Source organism: Protopterus annectens, chromosome 8.part0 (genome assembly GCF_019279795.1).
Source record: "Protopterus annectens isolate FY-2018-M chromosome 8.part0, PAN1.0, whole genome shotgun sequence".
NCBI lineage: Eukaryota > Metazoa > Chordata > Ceratodontiformes > Protopteridae > Protopterus > Protopterus annectens.
The window spans coordinates 1,952,018,742-1,952,033,426 of record NC_056741.1 but is presented as its reverse complement, the minus strand read 5'-3'; the positions used below and the strand labels follow the sequence as shown (position 1 = coordinate 1,952,033,426).

Sequence of the window (14,685 nt, the reverse complement as noted above, 5' to 3'; positions counted from 1 at the left end):
AACTTTGGATCTCAAGGAGGCTTACCTTCATGTTCCTATCAGACTAAGTTGCAGGAAGTATCTGCGTTTTCGAGCTGGGACTTCTCACTATCAGTTCTCTGCATTGCCCTTTGGCTTATCTACTGCGCCCAGAGTGTTCACGAAAGTTCTGGCTCCAGTGATAGCTTTCTTCAGGCTAAAAGGAATACAGATCTATCCTTATTTGGACGACTGCCTGATTCTGGCTCAAGGAAGGGAAGAGCTTCTTCATCATTTGGAATATGTGATAGCAGTGCTAAGATGCCTGGGGTATTCTGTGAACGAAATAAAGTCCAGTCTAGTACCCTCTCAGGACATGTGCTTTCTGGGTGTAAGACTGAATACAGCATCCAAGATGGCCTTTTTAACCCTGGACAAACAAAAGAGTCTTTCCTTTTACTTCCATCAACTATCTCATCAGTCCGGGCTGACTGCAAGGACAGTCCTTCAAGCCTTAGGGTTCATGGCATCTTGTATTCTGGTGCTTCCCAATGCCAAACTGCATATGAGGAAGCTGCAATGGTATCTCAAAAATGTATGGACACAGCACTGCCAGGATCTGGACACTGTCATTCAAATAATACCTTGCATTCAAAAGGAATTTTTGTGGTGGGCTCAGGAATGTCACCTAAACAAGGGACTCTCTGTGACCCGGCCAGAGGCGAGTCAGATTTTAACGACAGATGCCTCAGACAAAGCTTGGGGAGCTCATCTAAATGGAAAGTGGATACAAGACAAGTGGCCTGCCAGACTACAACATCTACATATCAACCTGAAGGAGATGTTAGCAGTCCAGTTTGCATTAATAGCTTTCAAGGATTTACTTCTTCCAGGGCAGGTGTTGATTCTAACAGACAACACAACTGTCATGTGGTACATCAACAAGCAAGGGGGAACACATTCTTATCCTCTATGCAGGCAATCAATGATTTTGTGGGAGACTGCTCTCAGTTTACAGCTCAATCTTCAGGCAAGGTTTCTGCCAGGAGCACAGAACTCCTTAGCAGATGTGTTGAGCAGGCAATTATGGATCCCCACGAGTGGAAATTGGATCCTCATGTATTTCAGAAATTGACAGTGTCATGGGGAACTCCAGACATAGATCTGTTCGCTTCTCCACTAAACCATCAGCTGCCAAAGTTTTGCACAAAAAGGTTTCATCCCACAGCTTGGAAAGTGGATGCTCTTTCTTTCAATTGGAGCAATCTTCATGTGTATGCCTTTCCACCTCTGCCTCTCCTCCCAAAGGTACTTCTAAAGGTCGGACAGGACAAGCCAAGGATGATTTTAATCGCTCCAGATTGGCCTCGACAGCACTGGTACCCATTACTGAGAAGTCTGGTACGGAAGCCTCCATGGCCTTTGCCTTCGATTCCACACCTGTTGTCACAGGAGGACAGCCATTTGCTCAATGTCAAACTTCACTCTCTTCACCGAACAGCCTGGCATATTCTGTTTTGAACCATAGAGGGTCTCAACTTCCACAACAAGTTTTGAATGTGATTTTGGAAGATAGAAGGCCTAGTACAAGGAAAGTGTATGCAGATAAATGGAAGAGATTTTTATTTTGGAGTGCAGCAAAGGATTTTGATGTTTCTGAGCCTAATTTAAGTGTGGCTCTTCAATATCTTACTGAGTTACTGGACAAAGGTTTGTCCTTCTCTTCTATTAAGGTTCATGCTGCAGCAATTTCAGCTCACTATGAATGTGACCCTCCATTGTTTTCTCATCCTTTGTTCAAGCAATTTCTTAGAGGGCAAAGAATATAAGACCCCACGTAGAGCTCCTACTCCTGCTTGGGATCTCAATTTTGTGTTGGAGAAACTCACTCTACAACCTTTTGAGCCTGCAGCTACTTCTGAGTTTAAATATTTATCATGGAAGACTGCCTTTTTGTTGGCCATTACCTCTGCAAGAAGGGTTTCTGAATTACAGGCCCTTATGGCGGTTGAGCCTTTCTTGATTTTCCATAAGGATAGGGTATCTTTGCGTACTAATCCTTCCTTTATGCCTAAGGTGGTTTCTAGTGTGGCTTTAAACCAAACTATTCATTTGCCTACTTTTATGCAAATCCCCAAAATAAAGGGAAAAGATTTTGCACACTTTAGATGTACACAGGCAGTTGCGATATTATTTGGACAGAACTAAAGGGTTCAGGCAGTCTCAGCAGTTGTTTGTTTCTTTTGCTTTGAGTTCTCAGGGCAAGCCTGTGTCAAAACAAACTATTTCTAAGTGGATTGGGTTTTGCATTGCTTTCTGTTATTCCCATCATGGCAAGGAGATTCCAGCTGGGATTAGGCCTCATTCCACTAGGGCTACTGCCACTTGACAGCCTTTTGAGGGAGTGGCACAAGGATATTTTGGAGGCAGCTACTTGGAGTTCAGTGCATACTTTCTCTAGGCATTATCACCTGCCACTTTACTCTAAATCCAGGGCTGGTTTTGCCACTGCTGTTTTGCAGGGCATTTTGGCAGCTCCTGCTTCCTTGTAGTTTGGCCATCCTCCCTTACCTCTGCTTTGGGATTCTACCCAAGTGTAAGGACTGCAGCAATGTGAGATGAAGAACATAGTACAGTTTTGTACCTACCATAAATGTAGATGTTCTAAGATCCACATGGCTGCAATCCAATTTACCCTCCCTCCTTCGCCTCTGTAGTTAGAGGTGGTTGTGTGGGTTGGGTTGTAAATATTGTGTATATTGTATATATTGTACATATAATTAGTGCAAGGGTGGTTGGTTGTTTGTTTGCTGTCTTTTGGTTTTGACCTTTATTTTTAGGGTCTTCTGACATCTGGGGCAAGAAAAGACTGAGGATATGACGTCGGTCATGCGCATTTGTACCCTGACGTCCTGATGTCAGTCAAATGCGCCTTGACCGACGTCAGCCTTATACTTTGATATTCGGGCCGACCGAGGACAGCAGACTACCCAAGTGTAAGGACTGCAGCAATGTGGATCTTCGAACATCTACATTTATGGTAGGTACAAAACTGTACTTTTTGTATACCTGACACGTCGATATGTCATATGTAGTAACATAAGCAACTATACTGCTGCTAGACTATGCTTTGATTTGCTTCGATATGTATATTTCTGTACTATGCATGGCTGTATGTATGTTCTGCCCTGGTACATCTGACAGTTCTACAGACCAGGTTCCACTTTGGCCGTTCAGACTGGTGGCGGACCTATTGACCCTATATGTAGAGCTATCACATGTGTCGAGGCAACACATACCCACAGCATACCTCTCAACTGTCCCTGATTTTGAATCATATTTTCACTCTGTCCCTCTTAATCCCTCCTAAAACTAGTGACGTTTGGAGGAAAGGTGATGAATCACACTTAATGAATAATGACAATAAGAGTTACAAACTTCTTTTACTTCAGAAAATGTGTATTAATTTATATGCTCTGATTCTGTCAATGTTTCCAATTAATAGCTCTAATATTTTAAATGTGTCTGATTGTCCTTGTGTTTTCTTGACTTATCCGTGATTCTGTTGCAATTTGTCCCCAATTGGTTGAGAGGTCTGAGCCACAGCCAGTAGTACACGGACGATCTCCACGGTTTGCATACATTAAGGTTATTCATGTAGCATTATAATTGATAATACTGTTTCCTATTACATGTAGCTGTTACTGATACAACAAAGTGATGTCTGACACCACTACACGCACTATATAGTCTCCATTCCCGAACTCATAGGCCCAGACCTCTCAACTAATTGGGGACAAATTTCAACAGCATCAGGGACAAGTCAGGGAAAAGCAGGGACAATCAGGGACAACTTTAAAATATTAGTGCCATTAACCTGATACATTGAAAGAATCAGTGCATATGTATTAACACACATTTTCTGAAGTAAAATTGTAACTCTTAATTATTGTCAGTTGTCATTAAGTGTAATTCACCACCTTTCCTCCAAAAGTCACTAGTTTTAGGAGGGATTAAGAGGGACAGAGTTGAAATTTGGGTCGAAATCAGGGACGTCCATGAAATTCGGGGACAGTTGAGAGGTATGCACAGGCCGTGTGCCATAACTGTCATTTTGCAGGACTCAACTGCCCAGACGGGTGTGTCCCTCGCAGGCATACGGGTGTTTAACCTCTTCTATTATGCTATCATCTACCTGAAGTGATCAGCAACTTATGCGGTTTCCGTCAGTAGCAAAACTCACATGCCAATGGGTGTGACTGAACACCGTATCAGGAACAATGCATAACACCCTGCGGGACACATTTAGATTGGTTCTATTAACCAGATACATTCACAGTCATAGAACATATGTATTCATTCACGTTTGTCGAGGTACATGCTGCTTATGACTCATACATGTTGTCATCTGTCATTACCTGTATTCCTCCACCTGTTCACCTAATATCAGTAGTTCTGGCAGTGTTTCTTTGGACTTTTGTACATTCTGAAACATAACTATGGACGTCCATGTTACTCGGGTACAGAGCAATGTGTAGGTTTCTCTGTATTCCCTGATGGTTTACAAACTATCCGGTAGATGTGCTCTTCAGGTTTGGGAGGTGTAGGCGTATGCTATGCCCACATAGGAATATTAATGACTTCCACTGGGCGGGACTACTACATCTCTGCCAACCAGCACCTGCCCACTTGAGCCCATTAATGCATACCCATGGTCCACTTACCTGGCACCCCTCTACAGCAGTCGTGACAAATACTTATTGTGAGTGCAGCTGGGGTTTGAACACACCCCTACACATTGCCCACTCTCCCCATCTCGGGTCACATGTCGTACGTTTCGTCAACCCATGTATTATCACACTGGCACAACCTACTGTTCCATGTACACCTACATCCTGCTCGTATTAGTGTCGGCAGATTCTTCCATACCTTACTTTTTGGGTTCCCGCAAGGGACACCGTTATCCATGTTTAAAGTGTAGACCTTGCAGAACGCTCCCACTGGTCCTTTCCTACCGGTGTTTTGGACAGCGGCAGTGTATTGATCTGTATTGCCTGTCTGTATGTCTGTCCAGCCTAGCTGGGCGATGTGGGGGGTACACCGTTTCTTTATTGGACCTCCCAGTCACAAATGCCTGGGCTGTAAATATGTTACCCCTAATTGCTGTGAAGTAACCTATTTATGTGAATGTGTATATCTACACTGACATATAGTTTGTTTTGTGTGTATGTGTATATATCACTACCTGCTGTGTGTGTATATATATCTATCTATCTATATCCTTAGTATATCCTTGTGTGTGTGTGTGTGTGTGTATATAATATATATATATATATATATATATATATATATATATATATATATATATATATATATATATATGTAAATGTGTATGTAAATTATTATAGCTATGTGTATATATACGTTTTTATCTATATATACATATGTGTGTCCGTTAACCTATACATTTCCCGGACATGGACACCTACACATGCGTATTGGTTTTATCCCTGCTTCAAAAGCATACTATTGCCTTAGTCATTCTGACACCGGCACTTCACTCCGGTGAACTTGTGCTCAGTATATTGCATGTTATGCAGCGGACAGATGTCGCATGTTTTTCATGTCTGGGGTGCCGCTGCTAGATGGGTTCTGATAGTGTCATTCGACCTATTCCTCGTATGCGCAGCTTATTATTCCTGCTACTGTGTTTGTTTCTGTACACATTCATATTATTACTGTTGATAGGATGTGTGTATGTGTTACTGTGACTGTACGTCGATAAATTGTTGTCTTCATGTAGTTGTGTCTTTCTGCTTTTCCCGGTTTGGGGTTGACACAGCAGAACTCCGTTCTGCTCATGGGTGGCGTATAAGTTTTACGTGCCATGCTGCCAGACCTGATGCACAACATCTGACAATGATACGCCCATTCACGCATGTCTCCACGCAAACTGTGCTTTATCTGGGAATTGCAACTACGTACTAGCTAGGGTTACCACCTGTCCCACTTTGTGAGGTACAGTCCCGCTTTGGGCAGTTGTGTCCTGCGAAAAATTGACAAAATGGCAGGTGTCCTGAGATTATTGTACGAAAATATTTCGTACGTTTTCTTTCCTAGTTTCATAAAACAGTTATTTATTCTCTGAAATGCCTACATGCTATATGAAATAGCATAAGCAACTCAAATGCTACACAAATAAGCTTTTATTTTGGCAGATAGGTGAAGGTCTATCATTTGTACTAGTCATGGATATGTTTTGTCCTGCAAATCTGACATTTCTACAGAAAATGTCCCACTTTGAGCATTTGAAACGGTGGTAACCCTACTAGCTGACCTCCACAGGCCGCTCCATTGAACCCGGCGCAATATACCCTATCACTCCTGTGTCCATACTCGCATATCCATGGTTTTTCCTGCACACCTGTGTTGAGTTTCCCTGCATAACAGACATTATTCACCTGATATCGCAGCCATGATGCACCTTTACACATTGCCCTTTCATGAGCGTTGGGGCCCTACACACATTTTGTACCACCTTGTGTATTCACAGGCTCACCATCCATTAATATTTGCACATACGTGCCTTTCCTGGTGTTATGCATTAAGAACAATTTGCGTGTTACAACTGTAGGTGGTCGCAACATGTCCTACATTCTGTCTGTTTATAATGTTGACGTAGCACTTCAACGATGTTATGGCCACTGGTATAGCCCTGCCCCTGGTGTGGAGAGCGGTGCTCTACCCACACTTGTGCAGCTTTATGTGACATACACTGCGAGCACTTCATAATTCCTAACTTGCTCTGGATTCCCTTCACAACCCTTAGGTTTGCTTTTGTCTTTCAGCGTTCATAACATATCTCTCTTTTTTATATATATATATATATATATATATATATATATATATATATATATATATATATATATAGATATGTGTGTGTATATATAGATAGATATGTAGCTATATAATTGCATATTTCTGTTATGTCTGTGGATATTTCTCTATACACACATCTATATAAGTATATATATATATATATATATATATATATATATATATATGAGACATACAGCTGTAGAAGACAACATACATTTGCTATGCTAATAGCTGCATGCACCCGCGCAGGCCCACTTGTATCTACGTATTCTGACTTACATATGTTTACAAGCACATCTTTAGGATTACATGTGCCTTATTCCTTATGACAGTACCACTTTGATGGAATCTGGTTAACGGACCCATGTGAACGCGGTCACCTTTACATGTATAACTATTGGCTTTACAGCACAGAGGCATTCATTACACAATTAATATGTGCTATAGTCGTACTTGCACCGGGAATGTCTTTACGTTGGGCGGATGCTGTAACAGCTACACTATTGGTGTTCAGGCTCATTTATATGTATACCCATGGTTCATAGCTACTCTGACATACGTCTCACTGCTTCCCTTACACAGCAGGCATCCATTCACCTGCTGGGAAAACCACAGTACTACAATTTGAACATTCCCTGATTCCTACTGCTCTGGATCTGTGCTGCGAGTCTACTCACTCCAAAGATATTCACAACCCCTACGCTTATAGTCCTTGCACATACGCGTGTTGGATTGTCAGGGTTTTCATGTGCTGGTCGGGGTTTAGGCTCGGCCGACTGGTGACTAGCACTGCCCTGGCACTGTTCAAAGATCAGACATAGCACATGGCCAGAGTTAGTCCAGAGTTTCACAGTCTACCTGTGTTTACAGACGCAGGTGTTTGGGCACCTCTGACCACATTATTGGGTCAGCGCTACTTAATTTAGGGTGGGGAGTGGTTCCACTACATAATGCGGGTTGGGGGGTGGTTTCCCTTTCCATTTGACTATTTCATTCATTTATACATACAATGAATATTATTCTGGACATCTGTTATAAATTCACTACAGGTATGCAGTAGTCTAGTCAACAGCTGGGACAGTTGGTTGGTGTACTTCTCTGTACGGACCTCTCTGATACTCGGACTCGTGTCTACAGGGACAAGGATATAACAACTCAGGGACAGTCACGGACACTTCTACCATATTAGTACTATTAACTTGGAACCTGTTGACAGATTCGTAATACTACTAATTGTCTACAGTTAAATGCGTCTGTACTCTTCATTGTTGTGAGTAGTCATTCTCATTCAACACCTTTCCCTCAAAGGGCACTGGCTTTGTGAGTTTAAGGGTCTGGCCAGTTATTGTGTGAATGCTCTGACCATTGGTATCATTGGCATTGTCATATGTATGGGTTGTGCTGTATTCCGGGACTACGGTTGGCACCTTTTCACATGGCCAAGATGGGACATTTTAGGAACACACCTGGTTTTACATGCCGACACATACCCACGGTCAGCACAACGGATAGAACTTTACTTATTTGCCAACATAAAAGCCTATTGTTGTAGCGGTTTATTTGCTTATTCTGATGTTTGTAACATTTAGGTATTGTAGATACTGCAATAATTCTTTTCTGCTACTTTTACATAACATATGGGACATAATTATGTCCTACAATCCCAGGACATTTGCCATTTGAAATGTCTTTTGTCAGGACACAACTGTCCGATGATGTACTATCCCTCGCAAAGTGGGACAGATGACAACCCTACTGCGGACACCAGATTATTTGGGCCGACACATAGCCACGGTCACTGCAGGTTTAGAACAGTCATTTGTTTACTAGCTGTAAGCTTTCTACCTTTGGCACTTTTGTTGTTTGCCTGTTTCTTGTATGACTTACATTTATTCTATCCTGACGTGACCGCGTTAGGCAACTGTTGCATGCAGTATGGTGCACAGTTATTCCCTATGGTCACATGACATTTGGCATTGTACCATTGTTGGTCAGGTCACACCTGCACACGCATTACTTGTCCCTCACACAGTGGATCAGAGGTATCCTGTTTATGTCAGTACCTTCATCACCCTTATACCATGTGCCACTATGCGAATGTGTGCAATATATTCTCCCGCTTTTTCGTGTCGGGACACGTGCGTCACGGGCAGGTGTTTGATCCTGGGTAGTAGGTTATGCATGACCACTTAGGGCTGGACAGTGTCATGCACCTCTAATGCACATTCCAGCTTGTGTCCAGATATCTACTGGACTCTGTGTCTTCCATTCTAATGTTTACACAGGTTACATATCCCATGAGGGATATCCAAAAATTGGACCGATCCACAAGGAAATAACGAACATCTGTTTGGCTATATGAAAACGTGCTGGGGGTTTTACATGCCAGTGATACATAGTGTGCAATCCTGCAACTGCCTAGGGTGACACTACCTACCACATATGCGTAGTGGCCACTGTGTGTAGCTGTGGCTGCACTAAACCAGTAGGCCAAGTATGGCTGGATTTGGTGGATATTCAGGTACGGGAGCGGGTTGTGTGATGTGGAGGGGATGCTGGGTAGTCCATTATGCATCCAAGTGTGTTGCATTTGTTATGGCCAGTTCCATCTGGACCAATCTGTGGGCATGTGCCAGTGACATGTCTATCGATTTGTATCGCACATTTCAGTATTCATATGTTTGTGGGATTGTGTTCTACAGTATGGCCTATCTGGTTGTATTGCAGCTGTTTATACATCTGTTTGTGTTTCTTTCAGCTTCACCCGCTGCTCCCTCATACACCTCCAGTTCACCTATTCTGCATACGACACAGTATCGCCTTGGAGGATTGTACCATTACCCATCCCCCCACACATACAGATTCCTCACACCCCATAAATCACTGCTTTGGTTGTTGGCCCATGACACGGCCAGAGTAATGCATTGAATTCCCTGCATGTGTCAGGTACATTTATGGTTGTGTGGACTACCCTACCATGTTTGCTTTCCACATGCTATGCCTCACACACATAGGTAGACGCCCATACTTAACTTTCATTACATGATTGGTATACCTGGGTACTACCCGTTCAACTGTGACACATCCTGACAAGTTCGGCTTGTACCTCTGATTTCCGGATTTTGGCAGCCTGTTCTACTCATTGGTAGAATGCCACCTTTTCCTATGGCCAGGGTGGGATATATTCCGTACACATATCTGACTGTCGACGGTATGGATAATACTGTTCCTTTCAGCCTACATGTTTCCTTATTGTTGTAGCTGTTTATATGCTCCTTCGGTTTCGTTTACATGCTTATTCTATTTCCTATCACATTTGGTATGTGAACTACGGAATACCTTTTGTATGTGACTATTATATGCCTTGTGGGATTTGATTCGGACATAGGGTCACTAGATATCTAGATTTATCATGTATTTTGTTATGGACACATCTGCCCAGCTGTGTACCCTCCCTCACATTATGGGTCAGCTGGTGACCCTCACCATTGGGCTGGACGTATGTACTGGTGGCTCAGTAACATATGATGCATTTCACTTCCACTTCGTATAGCTATCTAAACGGTGTTGGACTACGGCCACACAGTCTTCCATGTCATTTATTCGCGAGATAGGGACTCGTTATTCCCTACCGTGCATTTGTGTTTGCTTCTTCACTTTGTGTTCGCAGGAACTTTCTTGCATGCTTTGCATACATTTCAGTATCCAGGGACACTGACAGATGTGATTACTATCTTGCAACTTGTTATATGCAAGCATTTTAGGTTGCACGTCGGCAGCTGCCATTTCCACGCCTCTGTGCAGCACTTCGACACACCCTATGCACTAGCGCTCCTTTCCTGTGCACGTGGCTGTGGTGGCAGCTCACCTTCATTAATATGCATTTGGTGCTACTGCGCCATCTTCACGTCGCACTGTCGGCGCAAGTCTACCACTGTCCTTGCGCCGAGCTTCATGAATCCCAGGGCATATTTATAATTACATAATTTCAATTAATGTTTTATTCTTTTCTTCTTTAAAAACACTTTAAAATTCTCTTTGTCATTTAGACCTGGAGGGGTAACATGCATCCATTTTTACCTGCCATACTTATTCGCTCCAGTCCAACTGTTCTTCTGCATCAGATAATGTTTCATAATTAGCAATTTCATCTAAAACAACAACTTTAAAATCAACTTTACACTGGCTGTTACTGTAATGTCTGCTAAGGGTATTTTGGTCATCTTTCATTTTAATTGAGTATGAATGCTCATAAATTCTATGACAAAGGTCTGTGGTGGTTCTTTCAACATAGAATGCATCACATGAAGCACATAATATCAAATATACAACATATTTTGAATTCCATGAATATCTTCCTTTGATCTTAATATTAAAATTGCTAACTTTTAGCTCAGCAATTCCTGTGTATAAATAAGAACAAAAATTACAGTCATGACGTGTAAACATTCCTGTCTTTTCATATTTTCTTTGGGGATGGCTCAGTTTGGACTGAAAGAAACTTTTGAAACTTTTCCCTTTTTTATTTACAAAGAATGGCATCTCACCTACAACATTAACATCTGGAAAGCTACTCAATACTTTCCAATTTTCAGAAATGATGTTTTTGTTAGTCTTTTCAACTATCCTGCTACCACTTGCATGGAAATACTATACTGATTGTTGCTCTTATTTGTGTGGTTCCTATCCCCCCTTTTTCTTTCTACTATACTTTCTTTCAGTTTTTCATTAACTGTTTCTCTAGGATATCTCCTCCTTAGAATTTTTTTTCACACAGTGCATTACTTTCAGTAATGAAATCTGAATCTTTATCTGTCAGCATGTCAGCTCGATTAAGCTGACTTCTTATTATGTAGACCTTTGTTCTCTTGGGACGCATACTTTCAAAGTTCAAATACATAATATTTTTTTTTTCTATAAATCTTTAACAATTTTCCAGACACCACTACTAAGAAGTGCAAACTATATGTTTTTTAATATCTGTAAATGTCACTTTTTTGTAAAAATAATCACTGTCCGCAAGCATTTGTGCCATGCTGTAATTATACAGTTATCTGTCTAAAATAACAATGGCAATACCTTTGTCGGCTTTGGTCACAATCAAATTGTCATTGTTTAATATTTCATGAAAAACAGCCCTTTCTTTGGTCGTCATGTTGTAATATTTTCTTTTGTGTTTGTTTTTCAACAACTCTTTTATGTGTACTTCAGTAACATTTAAAAAAAAAAAAGTTTCTAATTTTGGCCATAAAGGCAGATTGAATGTATTGGGTTTGCATAGTTCATTTGCTCTTACTCTACTGTTAGGAAAAAGAAACTTTTAAATTCAATTTTCTCACATAATTTCTTAAATCATTCACAATATCACACTTGTCTGCCCTTCACACTGGGACAAAAGTCCAGCCCTTTTTAAGATTTGCAGTCAAAATCATTCAGAAAAACTTCAGACAGATTCACAATTTTAAAACTTACTTTAGACATACCTAAGATCTTTTGAAATTCTTTCTGTCTTTTCCCCTTGAATTTCTAGTTTCAGTTCTTCTGATAAATCCATTTCCCTGTGCATTGCTCATAGGTGCTGCAAACTGCGCCCATGTTCTATTCCTAGTCCTAGTTCTGTGATAAATTACTCTTTGTAGTTTGCTGAATTATTTGGCCCCATATTTTGAAGAGTCTCTCCTTTCTTGTGGTCGGTTGCCTAATCTTCTTTGAGCCAGCCTTTTAGTTCTAATGCCATCTCCTTCTGCACTGTTCTGACTAGGTGATTGCTTTCTCTTTGATTACCTTCTTCCTGGGCTGATTGGTTACTATCCTGCAGTTCTTGTCCCGGGTATGCGACTCCTCCTACTTAATCTGTTGTATCTCTCTGGTGCTTTTTGGTTTTACATTTTTTTTTTAATTTCATTTTCTTTAATCAAGTTGTCTTGTATAATGCTAAATTTAGCTTCAAAGCTCTCATTATCCTTGAGGAAAAAATAGAGAACGTTTTTTCGTTTAAACTGTTTTACTCTTATGCACATTATCCGCATTTCTAGATATTTCATGCCTGTCTTTTTATTTAAGTCTATCACTGGCTAACAAACTCTGCTGGCAAATCTTCCCCTATCAGTGTGTTCGTTATTCTCAGTCTCTTGGGTACTATGTTTGCTTTTACACAGCTTTCAAAATACAATACATCCCATTGCAGACGCTTGAGCTTGATGAGATATTTTTCAAGCTCTTTAAAAGTCTCAGCTGTGTTCCTGACACTATTCTTTGTGTCCTGTAAGTTGAATAAATCAAAAGGATTGGTTGTAGATGCCAGATAATTTAATAAAATCTCATCAGACCTATGAGGCATAAGATTTGACCTGAAACTGCTGTTTACTCTCAGAATACTGGTTCTATTTATGCATCCTTGTTGGTTCAAAACTGTTGATCCATTTGGCATATCATACAGGGTGAACCCCGAGGGAAGCATTATAAAACTGAAGCCAGGTTGACTATCCATGAATATCCGTACAAACAAGAATAAGAAACAAAAAAACAGAACACTGAACCATGCTAAAATGAAATGAATTGATAAATAAAATAAAAGGCTCATAGTAAAATACAATTATTTTCAGCATTCAGTAAGTACTTTCATCTCCAGGTTTTAATGACAAACAGAATCTTAAAGTGTTTTTAAGGAAGAAAAGAATAAAGCATTAATTGAAATTATGTAAATATGGTGTCAAATTGCAGTTCATTTGGTCTGAAGAAGTCTCACAAAGAGATTAAAGTGCTTACTGAATGATGAAATAAAGTTTTTTGTATTTTACTGTGAGCCAGTTTTTATTTTATTTGGTACTGCATTGTTTACCTAAAGAGACTATGGACCTGCCATATCTTGGACAAAACATCAAACTCATTTAACGATTTAAAAGTTTCATAACAGTATTTGAACAACTCTGCTAAATACATACTATAGTTATATTAAAGTGAGCAAGACTTATATAGTTTAAGTAGGCATCACATTTGTACACATGCACTATCTAGGTACTTCTTCAAGATGTTATATCCCTTTACTTAACTTAGAACCTCCTGCATCTGCTGCTTCTGACTGAACATTAATGTCTTTTAACCTCCTCTGTTAGGACTTGGGTTTGTTTCCTTCATTCTCTGTTTGTATACTGTATGGTGCTTCTCAGTTACTGTTAAAAGCAGGTTGTTGTGAGTAAGTGACCTTGCAAAGTTAAGACATTAATGCATGTTGGAGAACGTAGTCAACTTAGCAACATACAAACGTATCAAATTTACCATTATAAACAAGACACGCAAACTCCTAGTTCCAGTGTCTGACATCATCAGTGTCACAGAACTGTTAAGTTGGTGGACAAACAGAAGTGTTGAAATACTGGACTACAATCCAGGTCAGCATTTTACCAAGGAAGAACAAGACTAGACTTTTTGGTCCTTTGCTCTGTGCCAGAAGTCAAGATGATGCTCTTTTTCTCAGATTACTAAACAGTTAAAGCTACACAACGACTTGTGTTTCATCTGAAACGTTAGAGCCTAGTTTCCTGTATATGAAAGTAGGGGCTGGGGGTTGCATCAAAGAAAAATGCCTTTTATACTGAATCTCAATGGATTCTAGTTCTGTGGTAAAATTAGCTGGTGGAGGGTGGAAAATAAGACATTGGTGTTAATGAAGAGGTGGAACCAGACAACATACACATCACAAAGTGTAGAAACTAGTTTGCAGAAGAAAAAAGTACAGTGGCTTGTTAAAGTGATTAGGCTGGGTTTTTGAACTAGACTCGTGCTTTCTGGCTCTGTGATGCATAATTTAGAACAGGAGAAATTACTTGCATGAGGTGGAGAAGGAGT

At 40.6% G+C, this 14,685-nt stretch overlaps 1 protein-coding gene across 1 annotated transcript in view; it reads left to right on the top strand.

The window, feature by feature from the left end:
• WFDC1 (WAP four-disulfide core domain 1) overlaps positions 1-14,685 on the top strand; it is a 387,006-nt gene that overhangs the window by 112,656 nt on the left and 259,665 nt on the right. The window lies entirely within an intron of this gene.